General features: G+C 36.4%; 1 pseudogene; it reads left to right on the top strand.

Annotated features, from left to right (window-relative positions):
- The window catches only part of LOC109688584 (protein LEG1 homolog), a 114,174-nt pseudogene extending 107,698 nt beyond the window's left edge, over positions 1-6,476 (top strand).
- The last annotated feature ends 10,354 nt before the right edge of the window (positions 6,477-16,830 follow it).

Here is a 16,830-nt window from a genome sequence, read left to right as displayed (position 1 = left end):
CTCCCACACACTGTGCCTATTTTTTCAGTCCTGGTTTTTGTATTAATACTTAACTGGATGTTCAAAGGCTGTTTCAGTGTATGCTCACTGTGGGTGTGCTTTATTTTGGTCTGTTCAATCCCTTTGAATACCATTCCTTACCACTTTACCTCCCACCTCCTGTTTTTCAACAGTTTTCTATACACATTCTTATATCCTCTACTTTCACATCTTATGGTATGTAATTTTACTAATGCTCTATCATTCTCTTTTACTTTCCTTCTTTTCCTGAGTTCCATAGAGTAGTACCACTGTTACAAACATGTTCTGCAACTGAGTTTGTATATGATCATGTTTGTTTTTGTGTATATGTTTATCTTTGTCTCCATCTTCCACACATGAGAGAAAACATGCATTTTTTTATGTGTGTCTGATCCTGGCTAACTTCATGATGTTAACATTATGTCCTCCAATTTCATCCATTTACCTTCAAAACCCATGTCATTATTCCTTGTGACTGAGAAATACTCCATTGTGTATACATATATGTCAATTTTGTGATCCATTCACCAGTTGTAGGACATCTGAGTTGTTTATAGAGCTTGGCTATTGTGAATAGTGCTGTGATGAATATCAGTGTACAGGTGTCCCTACTGTATCCTGTCTTACATTCTTTTGAGTAGGTGCCCAGGAGTGGTATCACTGAATCATATGGCAGTTCTACCTCTAGTTAGTTGAGGAATCTCCATACTGCTTTCCAAAGTGGTTGTACTAATTTGCATTACCACCAGCAGTGTATAAAGATTCCTGTTTCACCCCATGCTCATCAGCATTTGTTGTTATTACCCTTGATTATGGCCATTCTAACTGCAGCAAGATGAAATCAACTGTTTTGATTTGCATCTCTTTTATAACCAGAGAAGTTGAACACTTCTACATGTATTTACTGGACATTTGTACCTCTTTCTTTGAGAATTCCTTAATCCATGTGTCCATTTCTTTCATTGGGGTGTTGATCCTCTGAGGGCTAAGTTTTTTGAGTTCCCTGTAAATTCTGGATATTAATCCCTTACCAGATGAGTAGCTGGCAAAGATTTTCTCCCATTCTGTGTGCTATCTCTTGAGTCTGGTGACTGTTCCTTTGTTGGGCAGAAGCTCTTTAGTTTGATGCAGTCCCATTTGTTCATTGTTTCTCTTAGAAGCTGAGACTTTTGAGTTCTGTTTAGGAAGCCATTCCCTATACCTATGTGTTTCAGTTTTCCTAATGCTTCTTGGTGCTGTTTCAAATTTTCAGGCCTTGTATTAAGGTCTTTGATCACTTTCACTTGATCAAAGTCAAGTACAGGATGAAAGACAGGGATCTAGTTTCAGATTTCTACATGTGGATATCCAGCTTTCCCAAAAGCATTTGTTGAAGAGGCTGTCTTTCTCCATCATGTGTTTTGGGCTCCTTTGTCAAAGATCAGTTGGCTTTGACAACTTGTGGGTTTATATCTGGATTTCTATTCTCACCCATTGTTCTTCCTGTCTGTTTTTGTGCCAATATTCTGCTGTTTTTATTGTTATGGCTCTGTAGTACAGTATAAAGCTGGGTATTGTGATGCCTCCATCATTGAACTTTTTCCTCAGAATTGCTTTGTCTATTTGAGGTCTTTTGTTTTTCCACATGTATTTAATGATTGTTTTTTTCTATTTCTGTGCAGAATGTCATTGGAATTTTGATAGTGATTGTGTTGAACATGTAGATTTCTTTTGGTAGTATGGTCATGTTCACAGTGTTGATTCTACAGAGCCACAAGCATGGAAGTTCTTTCCATCTTCTGATGTCTTCTTTGACTTCTCTCTTCAGGGACTTATAGCTTTCATTAAAGAGGTCTTTGGCTTCTTCATTAAATTTATTCCAAGGTACTTTATTGTTTTTTGAGGCTATTGTAAATGGGATTGTTTCCCTGATTTCTTTCTCAGTCTGTGTGTTGTTGATATATAGAAAAGCTACTGCTTTCTGTATGTTAATTTTGTATCCTGCTATTTTGCCAAAAGAGTTTATGACTTCTAGCTGTTTTTTGGTAGAGTTTTTGGGGTTTCTTAGGTATAGTATCATGTCATCTGCAATAGGGATAATTTGACCTCTGCCTTCCCTATCTGAATCCCCTTTATTTCTTGCTCTTGTCTTATTGCACTGGCTAGAAATTCCAAATCTATATTGAATAGGAGTGGAGAAAGCTGACAGCCCTGTCTTGTTCCTGACTTTAAGGGAAATAGTTTCAGTTGTTCTCCATTTAGTATAATGTTGGCTCTAGGTTTGTCATATGTAGTCTTAATTATGTTGAGGAACGTTCCTTCCATTCCTGGTTTCTTCAGAGCTTTTATCATGAAAAGGAGTTGGATTTTGTCAAAGGCTTTTTCTGCATCTATTGAGAGGATCATATGGTTTTTTTTCCTTGCTTTTGTTTTTATGCTATATTACATTCATGGATTTACATGTATTGAACTATCCTTGCATCCCTGAATGAAACTGACTTAGTCATAGTGTATGATCTTTTTGACATGTTGAATTCTCTTTGCCAGTATTTTGTTGACAATCTGTGCATCTATATTCATTAAAGATATTGGTCTATAATTCTCTTTTATGGTTATGTCTTTATTGGGTTTCTGAAAGACTGTAATGCTGGCTTCGAAGAATGAGTTTGGTAATGTTCCTTCCTGTTCTATTTCCTGAAAAAGTTTGATAAGTATTTGTGTTAGTTCTTCTTTAAAGGTTTATTAAGTTCAGCTATGAATCCATCATATCCTGGGCTCTTCTTTGTAGGGAGACGCTATTACTGCTTCAATTTCATTGCTTGTAATAAGACTATTTAGGTGGTTAGTACCCTCTTGGTTCAATTTTGGTTGGTTATATGCATCTAGAAATTTATCCATTTCATCTAGATTTTCCAGTTTGCTTGAATATAAGTTTTCAAAGTAGTCTCTGATGATTCTCTGGATTTCATTGGTATTAGTTGTTATGTCTCCTTTTTCATTTCTGATTTTATCATTTGGGTCTTCTCCCTTCTTGGTTTTGTCACATTGGCTAAGGGTTTGTGAATCTTGTTAGTCTTTTCGAAGAACCAACTTTTTGTTTCATTGTTTCTTTGTATAGTTTGCTTGGTTTGGATCTCATTGATCTTGGTCCTGACCTTTATTATTTCTCTCCATCTGCTGTTTTGGGGTTTGGTTTGTTCTTGTTTTTCTAGGAGCTTAAGGTGCATCATTAGTTTGCCTGTTGAGAGGTCTCTGTTTTTTAATTTAAGCACTTATAGCTATAAGCTTTCCCCTTAGCATGGCCCTTGCTATGTCCCACAAATTCTGGTAGGTTGTATTTTTGCTTTCATTGGATTCTATGAACTTTTTGATTTCTTCCTTTATTACTTCAGCCACCCTTTTGTTTTTCACCAGTGTGTTATTGACTCTCCATGTGTTTGAATATTTTCTGGGTTTTCTTTTGTTGTTGAGGTCTAGTTTTATTCCGTTGTGATATGATATGATTTGGGGGGTTATTTTGATTTTCTTGAATTTGTTGGGACTAGCTTTATTTCCTAAAATATGATCTATTTTGGAGAAAGTTCCATTAGCTGCAGAAACAAATGTGTATTGCCTAGTAGTTGGGGGAAATACTCTGTAGAGATCAACCATGTCTTTTTGGTCTAATGTGTGGAGTAGCTGTGAAGTTGCCTTGATGATCTTTTGTCTGGATGACCTATCTATTGGTGATGGTGGGGTATTCAGGTCTCCCAGTCTCACTGTGTTAGCATCTATCTGTGCTCTAGAACCATTAGAGTTTTTTTTAATGTAGATGGGTGCCCCTGTGTTTAGTGCATAAAGGTTAAGGATTGATATTTCCTCTTGATGAATTGTTTCTTACATTAATATGAAGTTGACCTTCATTGTCTTTTCTGACTGATTTTGGTCTGAGTCTATTTTGTCAGACATGAGTATAGCTATTCTTGCCTGTTTACAGGGTCCATTTGCTTGGAAATTTTTTTCCACCCTTTGACTCTAAGCCAGTGTTTATTTTTTTCAGGAAGATGAGATTCTTGTAAGCAACATGTGGTTGGATCTTGTTTTTACCAAATTTACTATTCTATACCTTTTGATTGGAGCATTGAGGCCATTTACATTCAGTGTTGATTTTGAGAGGTGTCTGTTGTTTCCAACTATATTTGTTCTTCTCTTGTTTAGTTTTACCTATCTCTTGTTTACTGGTCTGCTTGCTCAAAGTGGTTTATTTGTTCTTGAGTCATCTTGTCACACTCTAGTTTTTTCTTCTATATGTAAAAGTCCTGTTAAGTATCTTCTATAGTCCTGGCTTGGTATTCACAAATTCCTTTAGTTTTTCCTTGTTGTGGAAGATTTTAGTTTCTCCTTCAATTAGGAAAGATAGTTTTGCTGGGTAGACTAGTCTAGGTTGACAGTTTCTTTCAAGACCTGAATTATGTGTTTCCATGACTTTCATGTGTTTAGAGTTTGCATTGAAAAAATCTGCTGTTATACTAAAGGGTTTGCTTTTATATGTGATTTATCTTTTCTCACATTCACCTACAATTCACATAGAATTCATTCTTTGTTCTGTTTGCTGAGTGTTTTGATTTTGATGTGTCTGGGGTGTTTCTTTTTTGGTCCTGATGGTTTGGTGTTCTGTAAGCTTCCTGCACCTGGTTGACTCTCTCTTTCTCAAGATTAGGGGAGTTTTCAGCTATTATTCTACTGAATAGGTTGTCAATGCCTTTAATTTGTAGCTTCTCTCTTTCTATACCCATGATTCATAAGTACAGTCTTTGGTCTAATTTCTCTACTTTGTCTTCTATTTCTGATACTCTATTTTCAACTTGTTCCACTTGTTCACCAAGCTTTCAATTATGATATTTATTTGGGATATTGAGTTGTTTATTTCTGATTGATCATTTTTCAGGGTTTCTATATCTTCCTTGATTTCCTCTTTCATATCCTAGATAGTCTTCTCAATTTCATTCATCTGTTTGCTTGTATTTTCTTTGAGCTCATTTAATTTTTATTCATGTCCTCTTTGAGGTCACATTGTAACTCTTGTGTTTCTTCTTAGAGGTCATTAATCATTTTTACTATTATACTTTGGAATTCATTATTTGATAGCTCTTCCTCTGTGCAGGTGTTTGGATCTTTAGTAGAGGAATTGGCTTTTGATGGAGAGTGGTTGTCATGCTGTTTCATTCTGTGTTGAGATTTATGCATCTGGAGTTGGTTTTGGTTAGGGTTTTAATCCCTTGTGCCCTTGTATTTGGGGTTTTGGGTTTTTTCTCCAGGAGCTTCAGGAGTGTTCCTCAGAGATGGGTATGCTGGTTATGCTACCCCTTGCAGGGTTCTTGTTGTGGTGCATATTACCTCTTTTCTTCCTTCAGGGAGGGTTCTGAGGTTCCTGCTCTTTGTTGGGGGCATAGGTGATTTCCAGCAGCCACAGGGGGAGTGCTCAGTCCCTCTACACTGTGGGGGGCAGGCTTCCAAGCATCAGCAGAGTAGTGGATTGCCACTCAGCAAAGGAACTGGAATTCCAGCTCTTGAACAGGACAGACATGATGCAGGGAGGTGCAGTGTGAAGTGCTGGGCTTCTGTGTACCTTGGGAGAACTGGGCTTCTGGTGCCACCTGCATAGTAGCAGGTTATATGTGTCCTCTCCTCAGTGGGGATTCTGGCATTCTCGCTCTTTGGCAGGGAAGTAAGGGCTCTCGTGCCATCAGGGACAGTGGAGAGTTCTGGGTCTCCATGCTCTGTGAAAAGGGAAGCCTCCTGGCACCAATAGAATAGCAAAGCCTGGAACCTGGGGTTCACTTAGGTGTGTTGTGACAGGCTCTTGGCACTGAGTAGGAAGCTGAGAGTGAGGTAGCAAAGTCAGCTGGCTTGAATTGTCTGGTGCACACAAAGCAGCAGAGGTCCTGGAGTCTACTTGCATTTGAGTGTGGGTTTCCAGGAACCATGGCAGCTGCTGCTGGCATGGGGACCCAAGTCCACAGGCAGCAAGAGACCTGAGGCTTGCTTGTTGGTGCTGAACTACCCACAATCTTGGCAAGTGCTGCGAGTGAGGGGAACCAAGCCTTCAAACAGCAGGAATTCTGGGGCTTGTTTTCCAGACTTAGACTTCAGGAGGGTAGTGCAGTAGTGCTGCAAGTATAAGGAAACTAAGCCTGAAGGTAGCGGGAGCCCTTGGTCTTGCTTGCTGGAGCTGACTACTAGAAGCCACAACAGCTGCTCCAGGCACAGAAGAACCAAGCCTGTAGGAAAAGGGAGTTTTGGGGCCTGATTTCCCACATGGGCTTCAGAGAGTACAGTTCACTGGTGCTGCTTCCAGCTTAGGAGAACCAAGCCTGCAGGCAATGGGACTTCTGGGGCCTGATTTCCTACACAAGCTTCAAAGAGTGCAGTTCAGTGGTGCTGCTGCCAGAGAAACCAAATCTGCAGACTTGTACCTTCTACCTGTGGAGCAGTGAGAGTCATGGGTCTTGCTTACAGAGGGGCATCAGTTTCCCTGGCATTTCAGGGTGAAGGTAGCAGGTCATGTAGTAGCTGGGACACAGAGTACTGAGTTCATGTGTGTGCCAGGAAGCAGGACTTACCACTGAGCACTGAGTAATGGAGCATAAAGTTGTGCAGAGGCTTCAAGGGCAGGTATAAGGAATGTTGAGTTGCTAGTCTTTCTTCCTATTTCTGTGGTTAGTTGTTTCTCTATTTGGGGATTCAAAGAGTGTTTTGCTTCTTGCTGGTTATGGGACGCCATTGATACCTTTTGGGGTCCTCTGATCTTCCTTTTTCAGGGTAGTTAGTTGCCACTGGGCTATAAGGATGTCAATCTTGCCTCCCAAACCATCTTCCCCTCCCCCCAAGATGAGTTTCTTGTAAACAACAGATTGTCAGTTCTTCCTTTTTAATCCAGTTAGACAATCAGTGTCTTTTGATGAGGGAGTTGAGTCCATTAACATTCAATGTTAGGACTGAGAGGTATGTGGTGATTCCTGCCATTTAGTTAGTTTTATTGTGTAAGGGTTTATGCATATGCAACTAATTTCTATCTCTGAGTACTTGTCTACTGTTCTCTTGAGGTTTAATATTTCCCATCCTTTCATGGTTATGTTTGTTTTCATCTTCAGTGTGAAGGATTCCTTTCAGAATCTTGCATAGTGCCAAACAGTTGTTTACATAAAATATATTTTTAAAAGTCTTGGTAATTTTATCTATAAATAGCAGGTATTGCAGAGATAGCAGTTGTTTGGATTGAAATAGATACTTAGGTAATTAAAAAGATTGCATTAAAAGAGGGATCAGGGAGAGGGGTTGGGGGCAAGGGGAAGAAGAGGTGTGAGGTATGGGAGCTATAGGGTAATAAGGCCCTAATGTTTTGTAAAGGAGTAGTTCAGCATTGTGGGGGAGGGTGCTCTTGTCAGGAATTGCAAAAGAACAGATAAAATGTAAAGTTGGTATAGTAGACAATAGTCAGTGAGTGGTAAGTGAGGAAGAGGTAGGGACAGTGGGGGGAAGGGAGGGGAGGAGAGGAAGGTAAAGAGAAGAAAGAAAGAGAGAAAAGAAAAGAAAAGAAATAAAAATTGTGGGAGAGGAAGAAAAGTGGAGCAAGAGAGGGCTAAGATAGATAGGTAACAATAAATTGAAAATAAAATGATAAAATCAAAATACCAAATTAAAAAAATAAGATCAGTGAATGTTCTGGATTCTTTCCTCTAATTTCAAATCAGAGGGGCTTTCTCTGTATCTCTGACAGGGACTTTCTCTGTGTCTCTGTCCCTTCTTAAGGTTGGTATGCTGGACTGTGTGCACACCCCTATCAGACAACTTTGTGGAGGGATCAGCTCAGGGTGATTGAGCCCAGGCTCTCCCTGGTGAGCTGGACCCTGTGGTGCTTGCAAGTTCTCTGAAGTAGTCTGTGAGGAGCTAGTTTGTGAGCAGTTGCCAGCCCCTTCCATCCACAGTGCAAGCATGAGAGCTAGAATTGAGTTTTTTAGTCAACTGTTTTTCTCTGGGAATTCTACTGCTTAGCTCACTTCCAGTTTCTCCAAGGTGGTTGAAGGTGGTATTGTTTTCACCAGACTGCAGCTAGACCACCCTGCCCCCACACAGGCTTGGTCAGCTCAGCATTGTAGGCAGTGGTGAAATTGAAGGATGAACTGCAGGAAGTCCCAAAAGGTGATAATTGTCCAGGGAGACACTTCTTCCCAGGAAACTTCTGTTTGCAACTGAGAGACACCTCTGCCCTCAGCAATACAAAAAAAGGCTATAAAAACTCAACTTCCAACCTGACCAGGACAACCGGTTTCTGGGTCCCATGGCATTCTCCCATGCAGCATTTCTCTTCTCTTCTCTACAAATAAAATCGTTCTGACCTCTGCTGTTCAAGTCTGCCTCTGCTTTCATTCTCAGAGCAGACCTAAGGACCCTCAAGTGCTGAAAATTCCTGTGTGTCCTCTGTGTATCAAAATATTCCCTCCATTTATTTGGCCACCAGTTTTGTCCATGGTGGATGCAATCTGCCCACCAGCTGCACTGGACTATGTCGTTCCCTCCAAAGCAGATAATGTGGTGTGCTCACCTGGCAGGGTTGCAGATTCACTCAGGTGGAATTAGGTCAGCTCCAGGAAGGTGCCAGCAGGCAGGAGTCCAAGGTTCTGTGTCTACATATTATGGCAGGTTCAGGGTGTTCCAGACAGATGCTTGCAGAACTTGTTCTGCAGTTCTATTCATTGAGTTTGTAATTTTCCAAGGCAGGAGAAAAGAAGCCAAAGAAAAAAGGTGGGGGGGCAGCTTTCTAGTGGGTAAGGCAGCAGTGGTGCCAGTGCCAGTGCTGGGGCTTCCCCTGCTTTTATGTGTTATAAAATGCTAACCTAAGTGTTTGTCATTGAACATTATGTGTACCCTATGTGTTGGCAGTATCTTAGTTGGCAAAACATTAGGGTTACCCAATCCTTGCTACATGAATCTGAAGTATTCTTCTGAAACCATGGAGTTCAGGGTCCAGGGTTTGTCAGCTATCTACAATCTTGTTCTTCTCCAGATGTACACATTTGATTAATTTTGGAGCACAAGCAAAAAAGACTTGACCATATATTACCCATATCATAACTAGCTAATTCCATTAATTCATCCTTGATAGGACAATGCCATGGTTCACATAGATGTATCTGATTTATGTGTTTCAATTAATGGTGAGTTGAATGAAGTAGTAATATTACCTCACCATGATCTCTCAGAGTGATGTTTTTCACATATAAACCAGGTTATGGTTCTCTTTCACTTTGATTTTTGTAAGAGAAAATAATAAGATGATAAAATTTCAATTTTATATACAAAAATTCTAAGTGTATATATAAAATGCACATGCAAATAAATATATATGTATATATTGAAGGTAGGGTCATAAAATACATCTTTCTGTAATGTGAATTTTTTAAAAAGTTTTTTATGGCTTGTGCTGTATAATCACACATTTAATAACACTATTTTTGTACTACAAACATTGTTAAAATAGATATGCTCTTTCAAGTTGCTTTCTTTATGGGAGAATTGGATACTTTAGCATGAATTTCACTTTAAAATTGCTAGCTTAAAAAAATTATGACTATTTTTAATATTACCAGAATAAATTCAACAATATTATTGATATTTACAGTTCATAAACAAAATATGAGAGCTTTAGAGATACATAATTATGTATATATAATTTTTTATTTCCAGATATTGATTTTTATTCAACATTTCCTTGAATGAATATAGACATCTTTTTGGACAATTTCATTTTATATTCTGTAACTTGACTATTTTTTGAACTAATTTTCATTTCTTTATGAGGTTGTAGTATTAATTTACATTTTATATTTACAAAGAATTTTTCATTTTTTCTCTTTTCACTTCTGATTTTTTTAATACAGTAAATGTTCCCATGCATTTCATTATTTATATCCAAGTATACCCATCAATTAGCTTATAAAATCCAAATATCCACCTTTTATTTTAAAGGGGTCTTCCACTTCAATTTTATTTATAAAACCATATACATTGTATTCTAACAATTGCATTGTTTTATTTTTTTACCATATGATTTCTTTAATTCAACTAGATCATGTTCTTTTAATTCTGATGCTAGAGATTGGGAGCTTACATTTTTAAAACCATAAGACACACACTTTAAAAATAAAATTAACCAAAAGGAAAAAAGTACTTTTTAAAATTTTTACATTAACAACTGGAAAGTATAATTAAAAAATAGTTTAATCTAAGAATCTGTTTTAAAAATTGTACGTATTTTTAACCAATGCTCTGTATGTATGTATAACCAAATTTATAATAGCTATTTGAATTCTCCATCAACCTTTTCTGACATTTACGCCATCTCATCTGAGATATCTATTGATTATTTTTCTCATCAAAGTTGACAATTTTATTTCCCTTCATGAGTAATTTTGAATTGCATCTTGAGCATTTGGATTACTATGTTATTGCTACCACAATCTAAACTTCATACTGCTCATCACACTATGGAAAATCCAGGAGATAGAAAATTAGCAGATTTATTCAAGACTGTCCTGGGGGAAATAGAAGAGACTTTTCTGTTTCAATTCTCCATCTTGGAAGGTGGTGTAATTAAGGTCTTTATTGAGTGCAAGGGGTTACAATGAGACAATGGGTGGGAAATCATGGCTGTGGACTTTGGCTGGAGTCTCTCTCCAGAGTAGTCTTTTTCCTTTTGTTCAAAAGTTGACCCAGACCTAGAACTTCTACCTCCTTGGTCCACACCTGCATTTTCTTTTCAGACTAACAAATTACTTTTCAACAAGTGAATTCATGTAGCTTATTAGAAGCAGGTGGTAATAGAACTTAGAATAATAAGGTTTGTGTAATTAAAAGACAAGGGTAAAGATTAGAGAAGGAAGGCAAATGTGACAGGTTGAGATCAAAAGATAAACCAAGCCACCCTAATGGTGAAGAACTATTCAAATATTTATCTCATTTCTCATAAAGCCACTAAATACTAGGTAGACATGTAAATTCACATTTCCACTTACTCTTGTCACATTATGAGGCTCTGCATTTTATTTAAATGCCATGGATAATGTTGATATTTTTGTTTTAGTAGGCAATCTACCTGCTAGTTATACCCAGTTCAGACTGTGAATTTCTGTCCATCTTCTGTAGTGTTTAGTTTTGGTGTCAGTTTAGTTTTGTGTCTTTGCAATGTCCCAATGCTTTTTGAATTTGTCCCATTTGTGTACCACTGTATGGCCAGCCTGGAACCTGTGTAAAGACCTTCTCCTTCACTTGCTTCTTACAATCTTTGGTATGCTAATTATAACCAAATACATACATACATATATTCAGGTCAGCACAAACGTTCATAAACAACTTTGTGAATGACTTCCTGAGCTCCTTCTTCATGAACCTGAAGAATGTGCCTATTAGCTGATACTTGGTAGCCTATTCACTTAAATAAAAAAACACCCAACTAAAATCATCTTAAAATAATCTATTTTACTAAGTATACAAAAACAAAAAGTATATTTTAAAAAAGAACTATGTAAACGCTCTGAAAACAAAACCGTCTTACAGATTATTCCTGTGTCATAGCACCACCTTGTGGCCTTCAGAATTAAACAATACCACAGATCATATTTTCCATAAGGATATTTCTTGGTTTTCTAAAGTCAGCAAACAAAATCACAGCTGATTTTGTTTAAAGATCTAATTGGGCAGCATTTCATTCTGTAAAATAGACTAAGAGCTCCAATGGGCATGACTAAACAGTTGGCTTGGTAAAGTGGGAACAACAAACAGTTCTATAACAAAAAGGAAGATTGTTTAAAATGAGGACATTCAGGTTACTTTTTGTTTTAAAGTAAAGCAGAGATGAATTTCTAATTACTCTGGCTTAGTTTGACTGGACACTTTTTCCAATTGGTTAGTACAAATCTCCTAGTTTCAGAAAAATATAATCTAGCATCTCATGACTGTCTTTAATAGAAATGAGGAGAACAAGTGGGTCAGACTCTAAGCCTGATACTATTAAAAGCACCAGCCCCACAATTTGAAGAAACAGTTGTATTAGGGATGTTGCTAATATTAGCCACTGGATGCTATTGGATCTCTTAAGTCATGTAAAGATGTGACTTAATATGACAGACATCACACTCCATCTGGCTATACACAGAAGCTATGGATTATGATATTATAATTATAGCATTATACTGGCAACCAAAGTGGAAGGCACAAACAAAGAAATAATTAATAAGGGTAAGAGTTTCATAATGATGAGGAGTCATATTTTAATGTCTTAAGAAAACCTGTCCACAACTTGAAATTGTCAATTTCTCATTTTGACTTACAGTTTGAAGGTCTCTGACTATGATAGTGAACCCACTGAGGGGCTCATTCACTCACACATTAGGCATACATAGGGTTGTTTCTAGAAATTTACTTTGAATCGTCCACATTTGGCATTATAGGGCTTCAGGAACTGAGCAGTTCTTGTTGTTAGTAAATCCAAGCCAAAAAAGTGTAAGACAGCATTGGAAGAATCTAAAAGACTTCACAACACAGTTGACTCTACAAGTAGATTAAAAGCAATGAGCAGGACTATAATGTAATTGCACGTATAATACAGTTTTCTTCATAGACATAATTTTTCTCTCAAATCACACCTATTTCCAACAAAGATATTCAAAGTAAGGCAAATTTATTTACAGAATAAATTTAGTTTTTTCTCACATGATCTAACTATTATAAATGTACAGCAAGAATAGTAATAGATCACATGGGCTGTCTTTAAATTTTCTTTGCTGGAACTTTTCATAAAGAATTTCAGATTAGACTTTCAAAACTTTCTTAAGGCTAACATGACAAGCTAACAGATAACTATCAGACTTTACTTGTAAAAACTACAGATTTTGGTGAATCGCTCTTTTCTTGAGTTCCCCCAAAATATCCTGAAGTTCTTGAGTCTGTCAGAAAATGTCCTTCTTTTCTCACAATGAAGCCTTTAACTTTTACTCACTATGAAGCATGTTGTCTAATACAGCATCCCAGTCAAAACCTCATCAATACAAATAGTGTTTCTAATTGCATCTCAGTATTATGAGAACAGGTCTTATTTAACTTGAGAAAGTAAAATAAGTTATCTTGACCTAAAACAAGAATATCCACAAGTAGCTTTGTGAATAATAGATGGATCAGGTAGGAATAAAATGTAAATATTTCAATTCATGTTTATAAAAGTGTACAATAACAACTTGCTGTGAGGTACAAATAACTTAAGAGATAAAAGAAAAAAGTTTCCTTAGATCTGGAAAATAACACATTACAATACAGTACAAACACTGGGCTGTTGAAATGTCTCAAGTGGTAGAGTGCTTGCTTAACAAGTGCCTTGAGTTCAAATGCCAGTACCACACACACACACACACACACACACACACACACACACACACAAAAGCAAAATTTCAAGTAAAAAGTCATAAAATCATGGCCATCAGCTTCTTTAGTCCTGAGTAAGTCTTGCTTTGTTTGGTCTTGGGACAGCAGTTGTGTGAAGCCATTGGTTTCTTGGTTAGTGCTGGTAATGTGCACCCAGTTCAATGCTCTTACAAAGACTATCCTAGATCTGTATTTCACAGCACCTGTCAGAGTCCTTTCTTGGCTCTCTTTGAAAAAAAAATACTTGTATACCATAGTGATTGCAAACATTTGCACAGAACTATCAAAATAAAATAATTGACTACCTGTGAATGACAATCTTTAACTATCACTTAAAATCTGATGAGAGCTCATTATGATAATGATACAAATGACAAAGAAATATGGTCATTTCTGTGGCATATTACATTTTAATGTAATACCATAATTATGACTGGCAATATTATACCAGAGAATATCAGATTTCCAGGAATTTCATAATTATGAAAACAATCATATTGGTCATACATTTATCATTATAACTTGAAGAAAGCTTAATATTATTTATAAAGAGACAATGTTTTCCACATCAGATAAAACTAATTATTTTTAAATTTCCAATCTTTAACAAATCTTTTGGGATGGTTCAGGATTCATCTGGAATGTTACAAAGTTAATTTGTAATCTCAAAGCACAAAATCAGAATTTGACTTTGGGAATTGTCAAAAAATGTCAAACATTTAAAACAATGAAATATGATCTTAGTTTCTTAAATGGATTAAATATCAAAGTGACAATAAAATATTTCCTAAGTAAGGATATGAGGTTATATTGTTGTTAAAAAAACTTAACTCTAAATATCAGAAGACTCCATTTTTTTTAACAAATTAAAGATCCGATGTTTAAAACAACAACGTGAAGCCAGAAACTGTGGGTCACAGTTGTAATCCCATCTACTTGGGAGACAGAAATTAGCAGAATGTGGTTCAGTGCTAGTCAAGGCAAATCACTAGCTAGACCTCTACTCAATACATACGATGCACTTGCCTGTGATTCTAGTTAGAGAAGAGGCTGGACTGGATAAAAAGTTCAAGTTCTTATCTGAAAACTAATTAAACCACAAAAGCTGGGGATGTAGCTTGAGAGGTAGAGCACTTGTCTAGCAATCATGAAGTCTTCAGTCCAAACCCAGTAACTACTCCCATCAAAAAATAATAAAACAAATCAACAGTGTGATGCATAGCAATTATCTTGATCAAATACAAAATATTTGATCCTTAGTGCAATTACTTAAAAGAAAAAAAAAATCATATACTCAAACAAATACTCCAAGAAAACTTTTACATTTGTCAGTTTTATAGGGAAGACAAAAATTTGCTAATAATCTAATGATCCTGCTATAAATTGAGGTCACTAAAATTAAAATTATACATGATATGTGAAATTAAATTCCTAGGAATAATAAAAACACAGGATATTTTTCTAAAGCCAATTTTACTAAAGCCAATTTTCTTTTTTTTTAATTTTTATTTTATTCATATGTGCATACAATATTTGGGTCATTTCTCCCCCCTTCTCCCCACCCCCCCTACTCTGCTCTCTCCCTTACCCCCTTACCCCTCGCTACCTGGCAGAAACTATTTTGTCCTTATCTCTAATTTTGTTGAAGAGACAGTATAAGCAATAACAGGAAGGACCAAGGGTTTTGCTAGTTGAGATAAGGATAGCTATACAGGGAGTTGACTCACATTAATTTCCTGTGCGTGTGTGTTACCTTCTAGGTTAATTCTTCTTGAACTAACCTTTTCTCTAGTTCCTGGTCCCCTTCTCCTATTGGCCTCAGTTGTTTTACAGTATCTGCTTTAGTTTCTCTGCATTGAGGGCAACAAATGCTATCTAGTTTTTTAGGTGTCTTACCTATCCTCATACCTCCCTTGTGTGTGCTCTCACTTTATCATGTGATCAAAGTCCAATCCCTTTGTTGTGTTTGCCCTTGATCTAATGTCTGCATATGAGGGAGAACATACGATTTTTGGTCTTTTAGGCCAGGCTAACCTCAACTCAGAATGATGTTCTCCAATTCCATCCATTTACCTGCAAAGGATAACATTTCGTTCTTCTTCATGTAAAGCCAATTTTCTATATCATCTTATAAATGAAGTTATCCAATATGGGTCTGCCTAAATGGCACAAGACAAGATTATTTCAACCCTTAATAGCCATTTTTTCCCAACAGCCTTTTTTTTCATACAGTTTTGCTATCTCAGCCTGAAATAATTCCTTTCTTTTTCCCTAAAGAGAACCTATAGTTTCATGTTTTGGGAATTTCCTTATCAAAGTCATACCTCAGTTTCTTTGAGTATTTTGGAAAAATATGCTATATTCTTATTATTCCCAGTAATTTAAGTACACATATTGTATATAATTTTAATTCTTTGTGACCATGACTTGTAGCAGGATCTAGTAATGGTTTCCACCACTTGTCACACATAGTCATGCAGAGAGGACTACATTTTGTAGATGAATTCTACTTCATATTTTTTTCAATTTTTTCTCCTTTTCTCAATGTAAAGACAAAATTTTCTTGTAAAGATTTTGAAATTTTGGAAATTTCATCCTAGTGTGTGTCTGTCTATACTTGTTCAGATGTATGGAAAAGAAAATCCATGCTGCCTTTCTCCACTGCTTATCTCATCTTCCCATTGGCATCAGATTTTCACTTCATAAGGAGGCTGGAGAGGAATACCAATAAAGAATACAGTATGCAGCAAATCTATTTTTTGAAAATAGAAAAGGGATTAAAGAAATTTCAGAAAAACAAAAGCTGAGAGAATATGTCACAATGAGAACAATCCTACAAGAACTGCTAAAGAGTTCTTCAAACAGAAAGAAAGAGACATTAATGAGCAAGAATATACATAAGATTTAAAATCCCTTGGAAACAGTAACTATTCAAATTCAGAAATGTTTTAAAATTGTAAACATAGTGTATAAGTGATACATATCTTTTGTATGAAAACTAAAACACAAAACAATTTAAAAATGCTAATTATATAAATGTGTTGTGAGATAAGGTATGTAGAAATTTACAAAATGGGACATCAAAAATTGAAATGTGGGCAAGAATGAAGTGCAACTGTTAGTATAATTGGTCTTTCAGGTTTTTGGTTTCTCTCTTATCTTTAAAATTTTGTTAGGCTACTATCATTTCAAAATAGCTCATTAAAATCAAAAGATGTTTTTTCTATAGGCCTCATAGTAACACAAAGGAAAAGTTCATAGGAGATAAACAAAAAATAATGAGCAAGAAATCAAAACATATTTAAGTGAAAATCACTTTATCACAAAGCATGACTATGGGAGATTCCAAGATGGTGACTGGCGGGAGGAAGCAGA

The sequence above is a fragment of the Castor canadensis genome, chromosome 1 (genome assembly GCF_047511655.1).
Source record: "Castor canadensis chromosome 1, mCasCan1.hap1v2, whole genome shotgun sequence".
NCBI lineage: Eukaryota > Metazoa > Chordata > Mammalia > Rodentia > Castoridae > Castor > Castor canadensis.
Note: the sequence above shows the minus strand (reverse complement) of the source record. Positions and strands in the feature narration are given on the sequence as shown.